The following is a 21,225-nucleotide window of genomic DNA, read 5'->3' as shown; positions in this document are numbered from 1 at the left end:
CACCCTTATGCCTATCCTAAGTTGCCTTGTGGAAGGCCAGAAAAATATATGCTCACCACTGCAATGCCAGCTCCGTGCCCTGCGAACTTAGATCTTCACTGCCCCAAAGTGAAAAACACCCCAGTGTTTTAAAAGCGAACTGCTGGTGTTTCGCTTCCACAGGCAGACTCCCACGCTGTAGAGGCACACAGAGGCAAGGCCAGAGAGAGAGAGAGCTTCTGGGAAGCTATCTTTTATACCCCCATTTGGGGCCCGCCCAGTTCCGGAGGTTTCTGGGCTAAAACAAAAGTGATCCAACTGCCCCATTGTCCAGTAATGGGTGATTCATCCAAACCCATTCATTTTAAACTGTTCCTTTTCTTAGTTCAAATGTCTCTTCTGTGCTGAGCTTTGAATGTAAAGCTGCAGTTTGGATGTGTCTTCATTGTGTGTGATGGGCTAATGAACCATTTCCATTCATCCTGATGGGTTTTGAATGGAGCTGTATTACTATGTAAACAGCTTGCGAGGAGTGTAAACAGAAGGCCATTGTTCTGTGGTCACCCAAAAGCACAGTGTGAAGTGGCTAATCCCTTGTATACACAAAGTAGCAGTTCCTGTAAACAAACATCGATTATCTGCTGCAGGGGTGGTGGGGACTCCCCTTTGATTGGCATCTCAATTGAAAGCTGTTTTCCAAGTCCTTTGTCTTTGGCCATGTGGTCTGACGGCCATTTTTATCCCTGAAATTTTAAAGGCATGTCGCCCAGGGATTCTTTAATCAAAAATAATTAACCTTCAGAACTGTAAATTATTGCAAATTCTTACAGTCAATAGAAGAATACCACACTAACTAACAGCTCCAGACCCACGCTGTGTGATTCACTAAGCAGCAAGCAATAAAACACCAGTCTCACTTGGCAGTCCATATTGTGCCGGAGAATCCTGCAGAAGGCCTAGAATGATAAGAATTGACTGATCCAGAGCAGGATGAAAGTACAAATTCCTGAATTCTCATTCCTTTTCCTAGAATGGAATACCTGAACTGAAACAAGGAACATCTATGTTACCACAAAATCATTCCTCTTAATCTTTACATGTGTCCAGAACTTTCACCTAAAGGAATTTATAAAAGAGAATCATAACTCAATAAATCTCAGAATTAAAATGAAAACTGTGAAGAAGCTTTCTCAGCTGTACAATACCCTATCCTTATATACATATGTACGTAGGGTTAGGATTTAGTTTAATCTCATATGATTATGGCTTTCGCTTTCTTTTCACTAAATAGCTTGTAGGCGTGTACAGTAGCTAGAAATAATAAAATAGTCAATTTGCTCATTCCCAGAATACTTTGGGGGTACGGATGACCTTTAGCAAGAAAAAGCTTTGCCAGCAAACAGGATTTTTTTTTTTTAGCAGGGAATGCTTAGTAAGGGATCAATGGTCTTTCCGATAAGAAAGTAGCCTATATCACAAACAAGCAAGACAACAATTAACAGATTAGTTAGGGAAACTAGAAAACAACTCCTATCACACCATAATGAATCATCAAGGTTTCAAGAATGGGTGTGAGTGCCTAGAGTCCTTGATGGGCCTTCAATAACCACAAAACTAGAAGTTATAGACTTAAACAAGTTGGCTTTTAATCACTAAGATCAGAGCTAACATCTCAACACGCCGACTGGTTCACAGGAATGAGTCAGACAGATCCTGGGAGCTTTATGTAAGAGAGGTCAGGAGCGGAGCCAAGAGCCAAGACCTGGAACCGCCCAGGTTAGTCGGGAAAGAGGAAGTGAAACTATACACAGTGGGGGAGGGTAATATACATGAGTGCAAAATGAATACAGGATCAAGACAAACAGATTTCATTACATTCACCCTTTCTATAGATTTAGTCCATCGGGGTGATGTTTCTTAAAAGTTGGCATAAGTGAGTCTGTCAAGAGGTTTTGCAGTTCTCAGTGATCAGCGCAAAGCCGGTTGGGGTGCCTCTAGGGGAGTGGATTCTGGTTCCTCCGCTGTCCGGGCCTCCGCAGTGTCTTCCAGGTTATCTGCAGTGTCCTCCAGGTTAAAGTTGGGTATTGATACCTCTGGGCGTCCTGTCTCTTTGTAGTGTAGGCCTTCATCGGGTAGTCTCCCATTGTTCTCTCCGTTCCCCGAGGGAGCGAGGTCTTTTATGGAAACAGTGTCCTCTCACCCGTCAGAGTATTCGATATAGGCGTACTGAGGGTTTGCATGGAGGAGCTGTACCTTTTCCACAAGGGGGTCCATTTTATGGCCTCTCACGTGCTTCCGCAATAGTACTGTCCCCGGAGACGTCAGCCACGCGGGTAGAGATATGCCCGAGGTGGATTTCCGGGGAAAAACGAACATCTTTTCATGAGGGGTAGCGTTAGTGGCAGTACATAACAGAGACCTTATGGAGTGGAGCATGTCTGGGAGGACTTCCTGCCAGCGGGAGGTCGGAAGGCCTTTTGACTTTAAGGCTAACGTGACAGCCTTCCAAACAGTAGCATTCTCCCTTTCCACTTGCCCATTACCCCGGGGGTTGAAGCTAGTGGTTCTGGTAGTGGTTATCCCCTTCGAGAGCAAGAACTGGCGCAGCTCGTCACTCATGAATGACGTCCCCCTATCGCTGTGTATGTAGTTCGGCATGCCAAACATGCAGAATAGATTACAGAGACACTTGATGACCGTGGCACTGGTCATGTCTGGGCAGGGAATGGTGAAGGGGAAGCGGGAATATTCATCAATGATATTGAGGAAGTATATGTTACGGTCGGCAGAGGGAAGGGGTCCCTTGAAGTCCAGACTTAGGCGCTTGAATGGCCGTGTGGCTTTGATAAGGTATGCACGGTCAGGCCTGTAGAAACGAGGCTTGCATTCCACACAGATGCGGCAGGCTCTGGTCATTGCCCTGACCTCCTCGATGGAGTGGGGCAGATTATGGGACTTTATAAAATGGTATAGTCGGGTGACCCCTGGGGGACAGAGGTCGTTTGTGGAGACCCTGTAATTTGCCCGTATGAATGCTGGCACACATTCCCCACGATAGGGCGTCTGGGGGTTCATTAAGGGCTCCCGGCCTGTACATAATATCATAGTCGAACGTGGATAGTTCGATCCTCCACCTGAGTATTTTGTCATTCTTGATTTTCCCCCTTTTGATATAAAGATATTGGGTTTTCCTTCATAATTTGTAGAGAGAGACAAGAACACAAGAAGTGATGAAGGTTACGAATCTCCACCCAGGGGAAAAGTGGGGTAATATTGTTTATTTCTCTCTATGACTATTGCTTATGTCAAGACTCGGTTGAACTCATTAAAGATTATTGCGACCAAGATTGGCGCTGAGCCCAAGAACCTTACACAGCTAAGTAGATCTCAAGTTTAAAGCTTCAACATCTACGGTGTATGTCTTGTTTAGCAACATGATGATACTATGAAAGCTATTTAGTTTTACTGGCAGCCTTAATTCTCTTTAGCTGATATAACAAGTATGTGACTAGCAACATATCCATTCTATTTTCCCAGTTAAAATCTCATTCTGATCCTTACCCTACTGTGGGACCTGTCAATAACTTTACCTATCTTGATGTGTTAACAGAGATTTGACAACCCATGCCAAAGCCCTGGCCATTTATCTTGCTTATCTCTCATGGACAGGCAAATGTATGTGAATAAATTGGGAGGTGCATTATCAGTAATAAGGCTAGCTTCCCCCTCCCCACAATTAATTTAATACTAAATCTTCTTTCACGACAAACGAAACAATTAATTTAACCTTGTAGTATGATTATGTAAATCACCAACTCTTAAATAAACAGAGAGCAGATGGAACATTTTTCTCAGCTACCTATACTGACAACACTAAGTTATTTGTTGCGCCACTGTGATATACATGACCAGCCTTGTCAAGTTAAAATTGTTGTTAGAATTTAAATTTTCTGCCATGAACGTGTGTCAGATTAAGAGTGAATACTGCACTACCTCTAATAGGCTGGTATTGGTGAGGCAGGAGCAAGGCTCAAACATTAAAAAAAATGACATTGCTATTGGCTTTATGTGATGAAATAACTCTGTGTTCTGGCATTTGTATCGTCTGTTGCTGTTGTACTTGTTAATGTTTGGAATGTTCTACAGGTTTAACCACTAATGCTCCTCCCTAGCCCCACCCCTCTGGATCCTCCGGATTGGTGTGAGTCTTATTTATAAGAGCTGGGTCTTACTCACAAGGGCTGGGTCGGTGATGACTGTGTTAACTTGATGCCATGTTCTTACTTAATAAAAGCCTTTAGTTTTAAGCTTTAACCCCTTGGATTCAGGCAGTTATTTGACACATCAATTTTATTAAGTAACAACTTTTGGAAGATGGATCGATTTTTGAAACCCGAGCGTTTGGATATCGATCCCCATTTGGCAGGCGCGTCGAAGAAATTTACGCATTGGCTTCGATGTTTTGAACACTTCATCGCATCGTTCGATCCGACGGTTAACAAGTTGGGTCTTCTAACCAATTTGGTAAGTCATCAAACTTACTCTATAATTGAAGATATTACTACATATGAAGAGGCCCTCGCAGCCCTTAAGGCCCAGTACCTTAAGTCGGTTAACGAAGTATACGGCAAGTATCTTTTGTCTACTCGCAGGCAATTACCCAAGGAATCCCTGGACGATTTCCTGCAGGACCTTAAGGCTTTGGCTAAGGATTGTAATTACAAGGCTGTCTCTGCCATAGTGTATCAGGAAGAAGCCATCCGCGATTCTTTCATATCTGGCCTCTGATCTAATTATATTAGACAGAGACTTCTGGAGAATGACTCGTTAGTTTTAAAAACAGTCGTCGCTGCTGCTCGACCGTTAGATGTAGCCCAGAAGAATTCAGAAGTGTATGCATCAGCCCATACATCTCTCTCAGCCTCGTGTGTTCCGAGTATGGAGGCATCCATAACACCAATGGAGCCTCCACTCAATCCTATTGTCGCGGCTGTACCCCATGGGTCTAAGTGTTATTTTTGTGGCCAATCTAAACACCCCAGGCAAAGATGCCCAGCCAGAGAGGCTACCTGTTTTAAATGTAAGAAACGGGGACATGTTAGTAAAGTGTGTAAGGGTAATCCTGTACCCGATGTCTTTTCTGCTGCCGCCTATCGTTTTATTCTGGCCTCGGTTACGGTTGACCAGACCATACCGTGTTCCTTGTCGAAATCTATGATGGACATCAAGATTAATGGTCATCCTACTGGGTGTTTGATAGACTGTGGCAGTACTGAAAGTTTTATACACCCCAACCTTGTTAACTCCTGTTCATTGAAGGTGTATCCTACTCGAAGTGAAATCGTGATGGCGTCCAAGTCCCTTACTTTGGAGGTAACTGGATATTGTAAAGTCACATTGATCATTAAGGATATGGAGTATAAGGACTTTAAACTCCTCATATTACCTCAGTTGTGTGTGAACTTAATTTTAGGCTTGGACTTCCAGTGTCAGCATGAGAGCATCACCCTTAAGTATGATGGATCCCAGCCTCCGCTCACAGTCTGCGGCCTTTCTACTTTAAAAGTAAGTCAGCCTTCTTTGTTCGTGAACCTTGCTCCTAATTGTAGACCTATAGCGACTAAGAGTCGACGGTATAGTTCAGAAAAAAAACAATTTATAAAAGAGGAAGTGGAAAGGCTTCAACGGGAGGGAATCATTGAACACAGTAATAGCCCATGGCATGCCCAGGTGGTGGTGGTTAAAACTAATGAAAAGAAAAGACTTGTGGTCGATTATAGCCAGACTATAAACTTGTATACCCAATTAGACGCCTATCCTTTGCCTCGTATTTCTGAGATGGTGAACCAGATAGCTCAGTACCGCGTGTCCTCCACGATTGATTTAAAGTCTGCCTATCATCAACTCCCCATTAAAATAGAAGACCGACCTTATACAGCCTTCGAAGCTAATGGGCGCCTCTACCAATTCCTTAGGGTGCCTTTTGGAGTGATGAATGGGGTATCCGTCTTCCAATGGGAGATGGATCGTATGGTGGATGAATACGCATTGGAAGCAACATTTCCGTACCTGGACAATGTACAATCTGTGGGCGCGACCAACGGGAGCATGATCAAAATATCGCAAAGTTCCTAGAGACTGCAAAGAGGTTAAACCTGACCTACAACGAAAACAAGTGTACCTTCAATACTACACATTTGTGTATTCTTGGTTGCGTTGTGGAGAATGGGGTAATTGGGCCAGATCCTGAAAGATTACGCCCGCTTAAGGAATTACCTTTACCTCACACTGTAAAAGCTTTAAGAAGGTGTCTGGGATTCTTCTCATACTATGCCCAGTGGGTGGCTAGCTGCTCAGATAAAGTCCAACCTCTTATAAAGTCGACATCTTTGCCGCTATTGGCGGAAGCTCAGGAGGCTTTCTTTAATATCAAACGGGACATTGAGAAGGCAGTGGTATGTGCCGTGGATGAGAAGATCCCTTTTCAAGTGGAAAGTGATGCATCTAATTTTGCGTTGGCAGCAACTCTTAATCAAGCTGGTAGATCAGTAGCTTTCTTCTCTCGTACATTGCAAGGACCAGAAGTTCGACATTCTTCAGTGGAAAAGGAGGCACAGGCGATTATCGAAGCAGTCAGGTATTGGAGACATTATCTTGCTGGCCAACGTTTTACGCTCATTACTGACCAGCGATCTGTGGCCTTTATGTTCAATACTAAGCAGAGAGGCAAGATCAAAAATGATAAGATTTTAAGATGGCGAATTGAACTGTCAACATATGACTATGATATTCAGTACAGGCCTGGAGTATTCAATGAGCCATCGGATGCTTTGTCATGAGGAGTATGTGCTAGTCTAGGTATAGATAAGCTTCAAAGTCTTCACAACACACTCTGCCATCCTGGGGTTACCAGAATGAACCACTTCATTAAGTCCCACAATCTACCCTACTCTATTGAGGAGGTCCAGACAATGACCAGAACCTGTCGTGTTTGTGCTGAATGCAAACCCCGCTTCTATAAGCCGTCCGAGCCAGCTCATCTTATTAAAGCAACTCGACCATTTGAACGTTTGAGTCTCGATTTTAAAGGTCCCCTTCCATCGAGCGACCGTAATGTCTATTTTCTTAATATTATAGACGAGTACTCTCGGTTCCCTTTTGTTATCCCCTGTCCGGATGTGACTGGTGCTGTTGTAATTAAATGCCTCTGCCAACTGTTTTCCTTGTTTGGCATGCCTAACTATATACATAGTGATAGGGGTTCTTCCTTTATGAGTGAAGAATTGCGACAGTTTTTGCTATCGAAAGGAATTGCAATGAGTAGAACTACCAGCTATAACCCTCGTGGTAATGGGCAGGTCGAGAAAGAAAATGCGACAGTGTGGAAGGCTATCATACTGTCTCTGAAGCCATGAGGCCTGCTGACCTCTCGCTGGCAGGATGTCCTGCCAGACGTGCTGCATTCCATAAGGTCTCCTTTGCGTACAGCGACGAATGCCACCCCTCATGAAAGGATGTTTAGTTTTCCAAGAAAAGCTACTAATGGAGTATTGTTACCCACATGGTTGACGACCACGGGCCCTGTGCTGTTGTGCAGACATGTGAGAGGCCACAAGACTGATCCACTGGTGGAGGAAGTACAACTCCTCCATGCTAATCCCCAGTATGCGTACATTCAATATCCGGATGGGCGAGAGGATAAGGTCTCTATTAAAGATCTTGCACCTGCTGGAGCTCGAAAAGAGTTCGACTCTGAGAGTAGAGTTTTCAATCGTGGTATTGGACCTTCAGAGACACAAAACCTCAGTGTGGAAAACACTGATGATTCTGGGAATTCGAATGAACTGGAGTTGGTACTCTGGGAGGAGCCTCAGCAAGAGTTACATCATTCCCAGAGGACTATCAGACCTCCTGACAGACTGAATCTATAGCAGGGGGTGAATGTGATGAAATAACTCTGTGTTCTGGCATTTGTATTGTCTGTTGTTGTTGTACTTGTTAATGTTTGGAATGTTCTACAAGTGTAACCACTAATGCTCCTCCCTAGCCCCGCCCCTCTGGATCCTCTGGATTGGTGTAAGTCTTACTTATAAGAGCTGGGCCTTAATCATAAGGGCTGGGTCGGTGATGAATGATGGTTGCCCTGTGTTAACTTGATGCCATGTTCTTACTTAATAAAAGCCTTTAGTTTTAAGCTTTAACCTCTTGGATTCAGGCCGTTATTTGGCATATCACTTTAGTATTACATTCACACCATTCTACCAACTCCGTAGCAATGTGATACAAAAATACTGCATTTTAATGAATGGAGGTCAATATTCCTCACCTATTTTTTCATATTCCTACATTTTATTAGCATTTTAGTTTTATTTAATTTAGTGGTGGTATAACACAATTTAATTCTTACCCTAAATAACAACAGAAAATGCTGGAAAAACTCAGCAAGTCAGGCAACATCCGTGGAGAGAAATTTGAGTTGACGTTTCGGGTTTGACCCTTCTTCAAAACTGGAGAGAAAAGGAACTAGATCGAAGGCAGGGCTGCGATCGGACAAAAGAATAAAAGAACCAAAAGAAGTAAAAGAGATTAGAAGCTAGACGAGATGGTAATAGGCTGTGATTAGGTGTAAAGTGTACTGGCAGGGCAAAAGATAGCTGCCAGGTGTGAGAGAGAAACAAAAGGAAAGGGGGGGGGAAAGGAAAGGAGTGGAAAAATATAAGTGAAAATGAAATAGGGGCCGAGGTTATGATCTGAAATTGTTGAACTCAATATTGAGACCGGAAGGCTGCAGAGTGCCTAATCGGAAGATGAGGTGCTGTTCCTCTTACCCTTCTGTGAGAAGTTGGATGTAGTAGAATACCATGTTTTAATAGCAAAATATCAGTAGTCTGCCACTCTGTTGTCAGTGGAAGATTATTCTAGTATTGTTCAAGAAGGTAACTATCTTGTTGTCTATCAGCATATTGGTCATAGCTTGTTTATAATTACACTTAACTTTGTTAAAGAGTTTAAAATACTCCTGTAGATCAATGTTTATTTAGCTAAATACTAGAATAGAGGGAAAACATCTTCCTATTTCCTCAAAGGAGTGTGGTTTCCATATACTGTAGATCTTGTTTTATCATTAGTATGTGGTGTAGACAACAAAAACAAATTAGGGATCATCCCTCTACTCATTAGGCATGACAGGAGGTTAGAATGCTGTCCACTTTTCAACCACAAGTAATGAATCAATAAACACAGAATTGAAATCAAATGAATTTATCTTTCATTCTGATCACAGCTTAATAAGCAAAGGTCATATAAAACTAACAGGAGCTAGATTTACAACTGGCACATGAATCGTAACAAGCACAGACTCCATTTGGTTTAGGGAACTGAGACTCTTATTATTCACTTTATCAACAGTGACAAAAACATAAGATCAGCTTTCCTACATTGCTTTCATTCTAGCTGGAGAAAGCAACACATACTGGTATTCAGCTTCCTGAGTTTTTCTTTAACGGAATGACATTTTTGATGGGAATGTTTTGAGGTTGCTGGAAAGGAGAAAAAGTGGGACCATTAATCCTATGAGTGAGTGTTAAGTCTAAAGTCTTCAGATTGGGCTGCTCTCTGCCTTAAAAACCTAATGGCACCATGCATGTATATACAGATAGATGTGGCACCCGATGAATAAAAAAACCTAAAGAGTGTAGCCTTTCTAAGTAGCCCCTGGGTTGGGATGGTATCTGAGACCTGTGCCAGCTCCTAGAACCAGACCGGCAGCCTCAGAGCAACATCTCAGTGGAAGGAAACGCGATGACTATGCTCAGCTTTTACCGCATTACGTTCTTCCAGGCACCAACAGGAAATGTCATGATGAGCCTGTCGATAGTTCACTGCTTCAACACTGAGGTAACAGATGATGAGGCGAAATTGGTCTTCAGTTTTAGTGCAAATACAGGCGATAGTGAATCAGCTACCAGTTTTACACCAACCCGATTTTCCTGTTCCATTTGACTTAAATGGGAAAGAAAATCGAGTTACTGATTCGCCATTGTTTGTTTGGCGCGACCACTGAAGACCAATTTCACTCTCAATAAATTTTGGTGCCTGTCAAGCTCAACATCAGCATCCAGAACTAGCTGAAATGACAGACCTACTTTTACCTGTTGTGTGGTATTTCTGGAGTACGAGTTGCCATTAATTGCATTCAGGTTTCTATCCATGCCTTTGCAAGTGGTGCTCTCCCCTTTCCTTAACAGGGTCACTGTTCCCTCAGTGTTCAGATGATAAGTGTCTACTGGAAAAAGTTTGCCCTAGTTAACACTCATTTTCCAGGGAGTGCTTATTGAATATTGAGGGAATCAATGGTTCACCAAATGTTTGAGCGTAAGAAATAATGCAAAGTCAGCTCCTGGCAAACATGTGTTAACTGCTCCAAACCCAACTGATGACGTCTCTGCAGAACCCCAGGCCCTACAAAGATGCGCATTTACCAGGTAGAAATATAATAGAGTAAACCTCTGGTCTCCCAAAGCAATCTTCCCAGTCTTGGGCCAATTTAAGAGTGCACTGCAATATAAGCTGGTGTATTTTACACATTGCACTGTATTGCCAATGAAAGAGGTGTGACCATGCTTGCTTAGGAAAAGCTGCAGCAAGGCACACCCTTCTTATTCTTGACCACAGTTTATTTTTCCATTAATTTGATTTGTGAAAAGTGCTGAGGGCGACCTTTATGGTTTTCAACATTTGCTTTTATTAATATGGAAGTGCAGGTGTGCAATATGTTGAATGTAATATTGTTACCCTGTCCCCCCATGCTTTGTGTGAATGACAGTGCTGTGTTCTTCCTAGTGTATACTCCTAAGCGATGCCCTAATATTTCTTATGTTCTTATAGGCAGAAGATCAGCCATGATCTCATTGAATGGTGGAGCAGGCTCGAAGGGCCGAATGGCCTACTCCTGCTCCTATTTCTTATGTTCTTAATGAAAGGAGTAATGTGTGAGAGACCCCCTGAGCACCTGTTTGCACTTCCACTAACTGTTTACTCCTGTGTGTCGCGGACCCAGACAGTCCCACCTGTGTCCCAGGAACTGTCTGCCTTGATCCAGATGTGGGGGGCCTCCAATCTTTGAGGTACTTCTTCTGTCTCTTGCCCAGTGTCAGTGCTGGTAAGGGAATAGCAGCAACTTGATAGCCATTGAACATCTCTACTGCAGTTATTTTCTGATTGGCTCCTCAGCTGTACATCAGCTTTGAGACATCTAAGCCCCATAAATGCACTATCTGTATTAGATAGAGCACATTCACATTTCAAGAATACACAATTTACAATAGGTGTACACACCTGAGCTCCAAGAATACACAACCCACATTAGGTATAACATGTCCAAGCTCCAAGCTCTAAAACTATGCATGTTACTTTTGAAATGACAGCAACTTGACAATGGTGAAACTGGATTTACAACTATTGTTAGAGAAGGTGAAAAATCGCACCTGATGCTTTAGGAGCAACAGTTAATTTGACAAAGAAGCAACCTAAGTTTTGCAGAAGATGCAAGGCACATATTAATAACTGCAAACTTTTGAAGGTTGCCTTTGTAATAAGGGGCTCACAGGTTGTTAAAATTTTTAATGTACATTGTTAGATATCTAGCCTGGAATTCACATTATGTAGGGAATGCTTGAAAGCAAATCATTCAAGCTAAATGCTTATGGTTAGGAATTTTTTCAATTTCAACAAATTCATGTGAGAGACTCCTGTTGTAGTACATTGCTAATTAATACATATCCACTGAGCATATCACTCTTCAGAAAATGAACTGTGGCACTTTTATACTTATTAATGTGCAAGCATTGATTATTGCTTAAATAAAACATTCGGGGCAATTTCTGTCAGGGAGAAGAATTCTGTTGCAAACTGGCAGCTCCTTGGAATGCATTCTCCAAGGATATACAGAGAACTGCAGCTGTGACCAGATGAACAGTTAAGAGATGATGCTTCACTGAATCCATCACTCAACTTAATTTTTTTCTTTAATCTGTAGGACAAGTGCATCGTGTTTTTTTTTTGCTGATCTGCTTTTTTGGTGCAAGATTATGTCTCAGTGTATAAGAAGATTAGAAACATGTGTTGTGCTCAAAGATGTGGCTGTTTTATACGCTCAAGATCATTAGCTTTGAAAACCTAACATGGATGTTCTCCTTTACCCTAAAAGTGAAAATATACAGTGCCCATATAGTGCATCCAGCAGAATGTCTTTCCCTGCCAAGTGAACTTTTGACCACATTTGATGGATTTAAACCAATCGGAAATCTAACATTTGACGAGTGGCTCTCAACAGTTACTGAGATAAAGCTGAGCTCACTGGTTCAAACTTCAGGCCGTGTTTCCCTGGTGCTTTAGCCCAACTACTTAATGGCTCATTCACTTCATTGTCAATGCATCCTGGTGTCTGAACACAAAGCTACGCTGGTGTGAGAGGTGGAGTGCCACCCTCAATACGTGTGCTCGGAGTTCCAAGTGAAGTCGGGTTCATAGGGTTGAGCAATCTTGATGGAAGGAGGGAACAAAACCAAGAGAAAAATGGGCTGAGAAAAATAACAGAAGCAGGAAACAACCTATTTTACTTTCAGCCATAATATGAAACTCAGGGCAGTCTGAATAGTGCAGGGGGGCATCCTTTACCTGGTTTACAGTAATTTACCTGGTCAGGCAGCCTTTTGCCACTGCACTGTGACCAATTCCAATCAGCGGTTTTGAATCACTAAACCACCCCTTCCAGTTCTGATTGGAGGAACTTATAATTAATGATATATTAAAAACGGACAAATGGTCTGGATGCAAGAAAGTCAAATTTTATTAACTAAAGAAACTACACCACACGATCAAAGTAATCACAGTAAAATTGCTTAAAAAGGGGAGGAAAACGGACACGAGGGAAAACGACTAAAATCACAATTTCTAATGAAATTCCCACTTTACTCCCACCCTTATGCCTATCCTAAATTGCCTTGTGGAAGGCCAGAAAAATATATGCTCACCACTACAATGCCAGCTCCGTGCCCTGCGAAACTTAGATCTTCACTGCCCCGAAGTAAAGAAACACCCCAGTGTTTTGAAAGTAAACTGCTGGTGTTCTTACTTCTTCAGACAGACTCCCACGCTGTAGAGGCACACGGAGGCAGGCCAGAGAGAGCGAGATGCTTCTGGGAAGCTATCTCTTATACCCCAATTTTGGGGCCGAAATGTTCCCGCCCAGATCCGGAGGTTTCTGGGCTAAAACAGAAGGGATCCAACTGTCCCCATTGTCCAGTAATAGGTGATTCAAGCCCATTCAATTTTAAACTGTTCCTTTCCTCAGTCCAAATGTCTCTTCTGTGCTGAGCTTTGAATGTAAAGCTGCAGTTTTGATGAGTTGTATTACTATGTAAACAGCTTAGGAGGAGTGTAAACAGAAACCCATTGTTCTGTGGTCACTCGAAACCGCAGTCAAGTGGTTTAATCCCTTGTACAAACATCCTTGTAGCAGTTTCTGTAAACAAATCGATTATCTCTGCAGAGAGGGAACTTCCCGAACTGCCTTTGATTGGCAGATTCAAACGGGCTACTCCCCAGTGTAAACAAGCAGCTTGTAGGCTACCGGACCCGCCCAATACCACAGGGTGACTGACAGCCCGGGCTCCATTCATATGCTAGCAGCCTGTATGCCCTTTTGAAATTCTGTTTCCATGAGGTCTGTTCAACCATTTTTAACAGTCCAAAACTCAAGAGTGCATCTTTTAATAAAATGTACAATCTCAAAGTGTGCGATTTTCATGATGTTCTTTGATTCCAGTGTCCAAGTGCCGCCTAGCTTACAAGCTTTTTAACGCAGCTTTTTGTGGTTCTGGGTATGTTTTAAAACATTGTCCAACCCAGAGACAATTTAAATCACACAAGTCTTCATCCACGATGTGGATTAATATTTCCCGATTTTCGGGGGCTGAGGGGATTTTGTGACCCCTACAATAGCACATCAATTTAATGGATTGATCAGCTCCACATTTGTAACATCTCAACTCATCTTTTAAAAAAAGTATATTTTGTGTTTTGAAAAAGACATACTGCATTACCTCAACTTGGTTTGACCAAAGTAGCATTTGATTTCAATCTGCCTGCCTTTCTATGATAGATACATGGTAATCTCTGGAGATTCTTGAAAATAAAATGGAAGTGTAAAGTATCAATGCAGTGAGACAGATTGAAACTGCTATTCATGACTTCCGCCAATGAGTTTTTGGTTCCATACAATAATAGGATTATCTGGTGATGTTTTGAACCTGAATTATGTTCAACAGGTCAATTTGTTTCTGCTTCTCAATATGCCACCTCAGTAACACTGAATGGCACAGTGAGCTTGGCGTTATCCTTTCACCTTTGTGATCTGGGATTGAGTCCGACCCAGACTTACAGGGGGAATTTTAACCTCCTGACAGGCGGGAGAGGACCTAAATTGGAAAGAATGTGAAACTGGACCCCAACCCACCGTGAAGGCGTCTACCTCCAGTTTAGGTAAGTAACCAACAGAGCACTGAGTAACCCATTCTGGAGAGGCGGGTCACTGATTATAATATTTAAATGAGGCTCTGTGCCTCAGATTTTGGTAGCCATTTAAATTTAACGGCTGCAGGCCGGGTTTCCCAGGGCTCGGGAAATCTGGCAGCTGAAGGGAGACGAGAGCTGCCAGATCCAGCAGGTAAGTGCTTTTCCAGCACTGTATGTGGGCCAGGAGGAGCAGGAGTGCTTTCTCCCGACCCCCCAAGCAAACCTGCTGTGATTGCTCCCCACCGATCTTCAGACTCCACCGCCCCGCGATCTCTCCGCCTTGTTCCATGCCCCCCATGGTCTCTCTCCCCCCGCGATCTCTCCCCACTCCCCCTGCGATCTCTTGGATCCCACCCCTCCTCATCCCTCAGTCCCCGTGATCTCTCCGCCGTACTCCAAGCCCCACCCCCACCATGACCCCCCCCGATCTTCTCGATTGCCTGGGACTGCCCTCAGTGGTCCCCGACTGTTGCCTTCTACAGCTGGCCATTGAATTGAAAATTAGGCAGATTCTATACAGGTCGGGGAATGCTCTCCAGCAGATTACATTTGGGGAGGGCTATCAAGGCAAGGGAATACACTAAATGTTAGGACACTGAGAAGCGCAGAAGATCAGAGGGACCTTGGAGTGCATGCCCACAGATCCCTGAAGGTAGCAGGACAGGTAGATAAGGTGGTTAAGAAGGTATACGGGATACTTGCCTTTATTCCCCAAGGCATAGAATATAAGAGCAGGGAGGTTATGCTTGAACTGTATAAAACACTAGTTAGGCCGCAGCTAGAATACTGCGTGCAGTTCTGGTCACCACATTACAGGAAGGATGTGATTGCACTAGAGAGGGTGCAGAGGAGATTTACGAGGATGTTGCCTGGGCTGGGGAATTTTAGCTATGAGGAAAGATTGGATAGGCTGGGGTTGTTTTCTTTGGAACAGAGGAGGCTGAGGGGAGACCTAATTGAGGTGTATAAAATGATGAGGGGCCTAGATAGAGTGGATAGGAAGGACCTATTTCCCTTAGCAGAAGGGTCAATAACCAGGGGACATAGATTTAAAGTAATTGGTCGGAGGTTTAGAGGGGATTTGAGGAGAACACTTCTCACCCAGAGGGTGGTGGGGGTCTGGAACTCACTGCCTGAAAGGGTGGTAGAGGCAGAAACCCTCATCACATTTAAAAAGTACCTGGATGTGCACTTGAAGTGCCGTAGCCTACAGGGCTACGGACCAAGAGCTGGAAAGTGGGATTAGGCTGGAGAGCTCTTTGTCGGCTGGCGCGGACAAATTGGGCCGAATGGCCTCCTACTGTGCTGTAAATTTCGATGATTCTATGATGATTACCACCCAGGCAGTGAAGATGAAAATCTACCTCTAAATTGCTAGTTGTGCGGAACCCCTCATTCAAAACATGAGCAGAACATTTCCTGCACATTTACTCTTTCATCACGGAAATAACTGCTCTTTTTCTATTATTAACACTCATGGATATGCATTAATGCTTAGAAATGAATAGCTTCAACACCTCATTTCTTACATCGTGGTGACAATCTCATTATAAAAAGTTCAAACTCGTTGCAGACTAATCAATGATTGTAACCATAGTAATATCCCATGTCTGTCGGATGTTTAAACCATAAAATCGTTGTCATCCCTGTCTCTTGTTACCTAATAAAGGGATCACTCTAATCATGTACTTTAAAGGGCTAATTCTGTGGAGAGCGGAAAGCCTTGCTCACCGGCTCTGCACAGCGGAGAGTTGAGCGCATGGTGCGTGCAGTTTCCTGTCCCATTGATCTGAACGGTCAGTAAACAAGTCCAGCGGCGCCTGAACCTCTGGTGTGCAAGGATCCCTGCTGCTAGCTTTTAGTTGGAACATAGAAACATAGAAACATAGAAGATAGGAGCAGGAGTAGGCCATTCGGCCCCTCGAGCCTGTTCTGCCATTCAATGAGATCATGGCTGATCATCCAAATTCAGTACCCTGTCCCTGCTTTCTCCCCATATCCCTTGATCCCTTTAGCCTTAAGAAATATATCCAACTCCTTCTTGAATATATTTAATGAATTGGCCTCAACCGCCTTCTGCGATAGAGAATTCCACAGGTTCACCACACTCTGGGTGAAGAAATTCCTCCTCATCTCAGTCCTAAATAGCTTACCCCTTATCCTTAGACTGTGACCCCTGGTTCTGGACTCCCCGACCATCGGGAACATCCTTCCTGCATCTAGTCTGTCTAATCCTGTTAGAATTTTATAAGTTTCAATGAGATCCCCTCTCATTCTTCTAAACTCCAGCGAGTATAAGCCCAATCGACTCAATCTCTCCTCATACGTCATTCCTGCCATCCCAGGTATCAGTCTGGTGAATCTTCGCTGCACTCCCTCCATGGCAAGAACATCCTTCCTCAGATAAGGCGACCAAAACTGCACACAATACTCAAGGTGTGGTCTCACCAAGGCCCTGTACAACTGCAGCAAGACATCTTTGTTCCTGTACTCGAACCCTCTCGCTATGAAGGCCAACATACCATTTGCCTTCTTAACCGCCTGCTGCACCTGCATGCTTACCTTCAGCGACTGGTGCACAAGGACACCCAGGTCTCGTTGCACTTCCCCTTCTCCCAATCTATTGCCATTCAGATAATAATCTGCCTTCCTGTTTTTGCCACCAAAGTGGATAACCTCGCATTTATCCACATTATACTGCATCTGCCATGCATCTGCCCAATCACACAACCAAAGGCTCTTCATCCAAGGAAAGCTTTCAAGCTATGTTACTTATCTTATATCCTGTAGGCTCATAAGAATATAAATATATGCAGTCAGAAATATTGACCACATGGTGTGACCCGAGGGAATGTTCCAGGTCCGACCCTTGGTGAGTGACATGAATCAACTGAGCGGCCTGCGGGTGGCGCTTTCCAGGGAGAGTATAAATACTCGGGCATGGGCCCAGCTTGCACAGGACATTCTTAACAGGAACTAGTGAAGGACACAACTAGACCTTCATGTTGTAAAACAGTTGATTAAAGCTTTGTTTAACGCTTAGACCAAGTGCCTAGTAATTTTCTTACGTCAGTGAGCACTGAGTTCATTGACTGTAGCCAGTTCCAATGGTTGCTAGTATTCCTAGGCTTAGGAGGTGTAAAGTCAGCCTGGATTCCTGCTTCCGATTGCAATGCAGCAAACTGCCCCGCCAAAAACCTCATGCATACGGACAACAGGCAAGGGCAGAATCGATACTCGTGGAGGACCTGCCTGTCAATGCTCATTGTTTACACTCACACACCAAGGCTCGGCACTGAGGCAATGTCCTGGGGGTGTAATGTGGCCCATGGAACTGTACCCCAACATGGATCACAGCCATCAAGCTAGTGGAGAAAACTGAGTGGGCTGGAGAACAAGACGGGCTTAATTCCATGGCCCAGAAATTGCTGGAAAGATAATGGCGAATTCACGGCGCCCACCATTGTTAGTTTGTCAAAAATCCAGCAATTTGTGGCAAAGAAGAGACACACCATGAGTTCCGATTCTCCACAAATTGCTGGCTTGCTCCCCCCCAGGCCCTACAAGGAAGCTTCAGCCTCCTCTAGCCCTGATCAATATCCTACCCCCCAGCCCCCACCCCCGCACCCAATTACCAGCCTCCCCCACCCCTCCTGATCACCAGCCTCCCCCGATCACCAGCCTCCCCCGATCACCAGCCTCCCCCACCCCTCCTGATCACCATTCTCCCCCCAGCCTCCCCCGATCACCAGCCTCCCCTCAGCCCTCTTGATCATGAGCCTCCCCCGCTCCCCACCCCTAACCGATCGCAGCCCAGAACTGATGCTCCCTTCCCAGTTCCAGGGAGCCTACCCACGAGTCTCCGGCTGTGGCCTACTGCCACTAGCATCCACTCCCGCCCGCCGGCCAGGCTGTCCATTCGTCCAGCTGCTGGGCGGGAGGGGGGCCCAACAATATGCTAATGAGGCCCTGCCTTTAAGATCGGCACAGCCTCCACATCTCTGTCCTTGCTGGGTTATCGGCCAATTTCAAATGACCCTGCACTCTCCCCAGCTTCCCGTTAATATCGGGGCCTTTATTTCTCTCCTGTCTTTAATTTGACTCTAATTTACGTGAGATCCTTCTCCATCTAAGTGTCAGCTGTGGCTCAGTGGGCAGCACTCTCTAGGTGGGAGGGGCTAGGAGTGAGCCAGGTGTTACTGGTTGCCTGATTGCAGCTGGGAGTTGGAGGGAGTTTTGTAAAAAGTTGGTGGTGGGTTTTGGGGTGTTGTTTTCAGGTTTTAGGGCCTTTTTGGCCCACAAAAACAGCCAGATGGCTGCTGAGGGATCCGGAGTGCCGGGCCCTCAGAGGACAGTGTTCCTGAGAGGAATTTAATTAGGGAAGAAACTGTGGTGGGAAACGGAAAAAAAATGGCCCAAAGATTTGGGCCGGGACCTCAGGAGGTTTGGTAAAGAAAACACGGTGGTGGTGCAGTGTGAAGATAAGAAGATTCGAGCCTGGGATATTATCCAGGTGGTTCATGAGGGCTGTGGTGAGGAAAGCTGCTTTGCCTGCCGACCAAAGCCGAATGTGGGATTTGAGGTGACGGTCAGTGGCCGTGAGGAGATGGAAAAACTGCTACTCAGTCTGAAAGTTGGTGAGAAATTCTTGGAGGTGACTCTGCTATATTCAGAGGAGGTGGTGGTTTCATTTTTGAACTTGCCAGTGTACATTGAGGATGAAGTGCTGAGCAAAAAGTTGGAGTGGTGGGACATTAAAATCTGTTCTGAAATAAAGAGGAGGTACTATCCGGGAACATGGGTAGCAGACAGAACCCGGTATGTAAGGGTGCGGTTCCCAGAGGGTGTGAGGTCTTTGCCGTACAGTGTGAAGTTCGAGACACTGGAAGGAGTGCAGTACTTTCGTGTGCTACACGATAACCAAGTAAAGGTGTGCTACTATTGTCTGGGACATGACCATCTCATAAGAAACTGTCCAGATTTGTATTGTTACAATTGCGGTGAGTCGGGACATATCACTCGGAGCTGCAAGGTGGAGAGCTGTGGGGTGTGTCACAAAGGCCCCACCCGCTGTGAGTGTGTGGCAGAAGGGAGCAATATGAGTGATGAGGAGATGGGAGAAGGAGAAGGAGATGAGAGTGGAACAGCCGGAGGAGCAGTGCAGTTGGAGGACACAGCCGGTAAAATGAAGGAGAAAGGAGCACAGGAAGAGGCAGAGGATGGCAGAGCGGAGGACGAGATGGAGATGGCGGAAAACACGCCAAGTGCTGTGGAGGGGAACAAAGACAGCAGCGGGCAGCGAGGGTCGAGTGCAGACTCGAGCCTTAGTGCAGTTTGGCTCCCCCTGGGAAGTCTGGTGGCTGCGGGGGAGAGGAGGTGGGAGCGGGGTGTGTGGTGGATGTGGGTGCTCCGGGGAGAGGCGGGGAGTCGGATATCTTGGTGAGCGGGAGGGTGCAGGATGGGGAGAGGGAGCACGAGGCAGGAGCCTTAAAGGGACAGCAGGATGGGATCGGCGAGATAGAGACGTCAGAAGGGAACAATTTAGTTGCGCCATTGTCCCATGGAGAGAGGGAACAGGGTGCAAGGGTCAGAGGTGGAGATGTGGTCGAAGGGAGCGGCACAGTGGGAGAAACTGCGATAGCAGGAAGACTCTCTGTGGGAGATGAAGTATCTGACAGGGAGCAGGATTATGTATCGGACGAGGAGCAGGCACAGGGTTTGCAGAAGAGCTTGAGTGTGAGGAATTAGAGGGGGACAGAGACATGGAAGTCGGGGGTGGGGTGGCATCATGTGAAAAGGGAAAGGTTAGTGAGGGGCAGAAGGAGGGAGAAAGGGCAGCTCCTGGGCCCAAACTTAATGTAAGGAAGAGGCTGAAACAGCAGGGAAAGTTTAAACAGGAGGGGAAAAAGAGTCAGAGGTTGCAGGAAAAAGCAACAGCTGCCCGAGAAGTTGGGAAGGAGCATGTGAGGAGGGAAGGGCCAGAGATTAAATGATGGGGAGATTATCAGGCATACTTCCCTTCTTTGGAGCCATGATTACTTTGGTCTCGATCAATGTGAACGGACTGAGGGGTGAGAAGAAATTGCAGCAGTTGTTGCAGGGTTTTAAAGGTACGGACTTGTGTCTGCAAGAAACCTTTTGGGATGAGGATATCCTAGAAAGCGTTCAGAAGGTTTGGAAGGGAGAGGTGTTTGCGAGTTGTGCAAACAATAACCATAGAGGGGTAGCTGTTTTGGTGAGTCCGTCCATAAAAGAGAATGTTGCCTTGATGGACAAGGACGCTGAGGGGAGATTTTTACGGCTAAGGGTAAAAATGGAGGGATTTAATTGCGATCTCTTTAATATCTATGCACCGAACGACCATTGCAAGCGTTGCGAGTTTTTTCGGGGGTTATTCACTGAAGCGGCAGAGGTGGAAAATCCTTGTATAGTGGGGGATTTTAATGTATTTTTATCTCAGATGGACATTTCAGCCCAGATGACCTTTAAGGATGACAACTCCAGAGGGATGATTGTAAAAATGATGGCAAATTTAAATTTGAGAGACTTATGGAGGGACCGGAACCCCATAAAAAGGGAGTTCTCCAGATCAGGTTGGGTGGGTGATGTTTTAAAACAGAGCCGAATAGATTTTGTGTTAATGCGGGAAGGGTTAAGTTCTGAGGTGAT

Source organism: Somniosus microcephalus, chromosome 9 (genome assembly GCF_052327205.1).
Source record: "Somniosus microcephalus isolate GS21.2 chromosome 9, FLI_Smic_1.0, whole genome shotgun sequence".
NCBI lineage: Eukaryota > Metazoa > Chordata > Chondrichthyes > Squaliformes > Somniosidae > Somniosus > Somniosus microcephalus.
The sequence above is the reverse complement of the archived record's forward strand: the minus strand, read 5'-3'. Positions refer to the sequence as shown.